The sequence below is a fragment of the Coregonus clupeaformis genome, unplaced genomic scaffold (assembly GCF_020615455.1).
Source record: "Coregonus clupeaformis isolate EN_2021a unplaced genomic scaffold, ASM2061545v1 scaf2745, whole genome shotgun sequence".
NCBI lineage: Eukaryota > Metazoa > Chordata > Actinopteri > Salmoniformes > Salmonidae > Coregonus > Coregonus clupeaformis.
The window spans coordinates 62585-65575 of record NW_025536199.1 but is presented as its reverse complement, the minus strand read 5'-3'; the positions used below and the strand labels follow the sequence as shown (position 1 = coordinate 65575).

General features: G+C 45.4%; 1 long non-coding RNA gene across 1 annotated transcript; it reads right to left on the bottom strand.

The window, feature by feature from the left end:
• Positions 1-1383: 1383 nt before the first annotated feature.
• On the bottom strand, positions 1384-2759 carry LOC121548202. Its single transcript, XR_006660434.1, has 3 exons — positions 2031-2759; positions 1579-1700; positions 1384-1406 (listed from the first exon to the last, which is right to left on the bottom strand). It is a non-coding gene; the product is annotated as an uncharacterized LOC121548202 (long non-coding RNA).
• Between the last annotated feature and the right edge of the window lie 232 nt (positions 2760-2991).

Here is a 2991-nt window from a genome sequence, read left to right as displayed (position 1 = left end):
TATTATGGCTTTGTACAGGCTATATACAGGGCCTTGCAAAAGTATTCATCCCCCTTGGCGTTTTTTCCTATTTTGTTGCATATCAACCTGTAATTTAAATTGATTTTGATTTTGATTTCATGTAATGGACATACACAAAATAGTCCAAATTGGTGAAGTGAAATGAAAAAAATTACTTGTTTCAACAAATTCTAAAAAATAAATAACGGAAAAGTGGTGCGTGCATATGTATTCACCCCCTTTGCTATGAAGCCCCTAAATAAGATCTGGTGCAACCAATTACCTTCAGAAGTCACATAATTAGTTAAAGCACCTGTGTGCAATCTAAGTGTCACATGATCTGTCACATGATCTCAGTATATATACACCTGTTCTGAAAGGCCCCAGAGTCTGCAACACTACTAAGCAAGGGGCACCACCAAGCAAGCGGCACCATGAAGACCAAGGAGCTCTCCAAACAGGTCAAGGACAAAGTTGTGGAGAAGTACAGATCAGGGTTGGGTTTTTAAAAAAGCACCATTAAATCCATTATTAAAAAATGGAAATGTGTTGGAATGGCCTAGTCAAAGCCCAGACCTCAATCCAATTGAGAATCTGTGGTATGATTTAAATATTGCTGTACACCAGCAGAACCCATCCAACTTGAAGGAGCTGGAGCAGTTTTGCCTTGAAGAATGGGCAAAAATCCCAGTGGCTAGATGTGCCAAGCTTATAGAGACATACCCCAAGAGACTTGCAACTGTAATTGCTGCAAAAGGTGGCTCTACAAAGTATTGACTTTGGGGGGGGGGGGTGAATAGTTATGCACGCTCAAGTTTTCTGTTCTTATGTCTTATTTCTTGTTTGTTTCACAATAAATAATATTTTGCATCTTCAAAGTGGTAGGCATGTTGTGTAAATCAAATGATACAAACCCCCCAAAAAATCAATTTTAATTCCAGGTTGTAAGGCAACAAAATAGGAAAAATGCCAAGGGGGGTGAATACTTTCGTATGCACTGTACTATACATCTCTCTCTCTCTGTCTTGATCTCTCTGTCTGGATCTCACTCTCTCTCTGGATCTCTTCTCTCGCTGTGTTGTGATATATAATAGCCACTCTCTTGTTTAAACTTTCCCAAATACTAATACTGTCTATTACTTCAACATGAGCCCTTAGCATCACACTGACCTACCATTAGGCTCCAACTCAATGGTACAGGATGGCCACATCATCCCACTGACCTACCATTAGGCTCCAACTCAATGATACAGGATGGCCACATCAGGTTAGCATCCCACTGACCTACCATTAGGCTCCAACTCAATGATACAGGATGGCCACATCAGGTTAGCATCCCACTGACCTACCATTAGGCTCCAACTCAATGATACAGGATGGCCACATCAGGTTAGCATCCCACTGACCTACCATTAGGCTCCAACTCAATGATACAGGATGGCCACATCATTATCACACTGACCTACCATTAGGCTCCAACTCAATGATACAGGATGGCCACATCATAGCATCCCACTGACCCACCATTAGGCTCCAACTCAATGATACAGGATGGCCACATCAGAGCATCCCACTGACCTACCATTAGGCTCCAACTCAATGATACAGGATGGCCACATCAGGTTAGCATCCCACTGACCTACCATTAGGCTCCAACTCAATGATACAGGATGGCCACATCAGGTTAGCATCCCACTGACCTACCATTAGGCTCCAACTCAATGATACAGGATGGCCACATCATCCCACTGACCTACCATTAGGCTCCAACTCAATGGTACAGGATGGCCACATCATCCCACTGACCCACCATTAGGCTCCAACTCAATGATACAGGATGGCCACATCAGACATCCCACTGACCTACCATTAGGCTCCAACTCAATGATACAGGATGGCCACATCAGGTTAGCATCCCACTGACCCACCATTAGGCTCCAACTCAATGATACAGGATGGCCACATCATCCCACTGACCTACCATTAGGCTCCAACTCAATGGTACAGGATGGCCACATCATCCCACTGACCTACCATTAGGCTCCAACTCAATGATACAGGATGGCCACATCAGGTTAGCATCCCACTGACCTACCATTAGGCTCCAACTCAATGATACAGGATGGCCACATCAGGTTAGCATCCCACTGACCTACCATTAGGCTCCAACTCAATGATACAGGATGGCCACATCAGGTTAGCATCCCACTGACCTACCATTAGGCTCCAACTCAATGATACAGGATGGCCACATCATCCCACTGACCTACCATTAGGCTCCAACTCAATGATACAGGATGGCCACATCATCCCACTGACCCACCATTAGGCTCCAAATCAATGATACAGGATGGCCACATCATCCCACTGACCTACCATTAGGCTCCAACTCAATGATACAGGATGGCCACATCAGGTTAGCATCCCACTGACCTACCATTAGGCTCCAACTCAATGATACAGGATGGCCACATCAGGTTAGCATCCCACTGACCTACCATTAGGCTCCAACTCAATGATACAGAATGGCCACATCAGGTTAGCATCCCACTGACCTACCATTAGGCTCCAACTCAATGATACAGGATGGCCACATCATCCCACTGACCTACCATTAGGCTCCAACTCAATGATACAGGATGGCCACATCAGGTTAGCATCCCACTGACCTACCATTAGGCTCCAACTCAATGATACAGGATGGCCACATCAGGTTAGCGTCCCACTGACCTACCATTAGGCTCCAACTCAATGATACAGGATGGCCACATCAGGTTAGCATCCCACTGACCTACCATTAGGCTCCAACTCAATGATACAGGTTGGCCACATCAGGTTAGCATCCCACTGACCTACCATTAGGCTCCAACTCAATGATACAGGATGGCCACATCAGGTTAGCATCCCACTGACCCACCATTAGGCTCCAACTCAATGGTACAGGATGGCCACATCAGGTTAGCATCCCACTGACCTACCATTAGGCTCCAA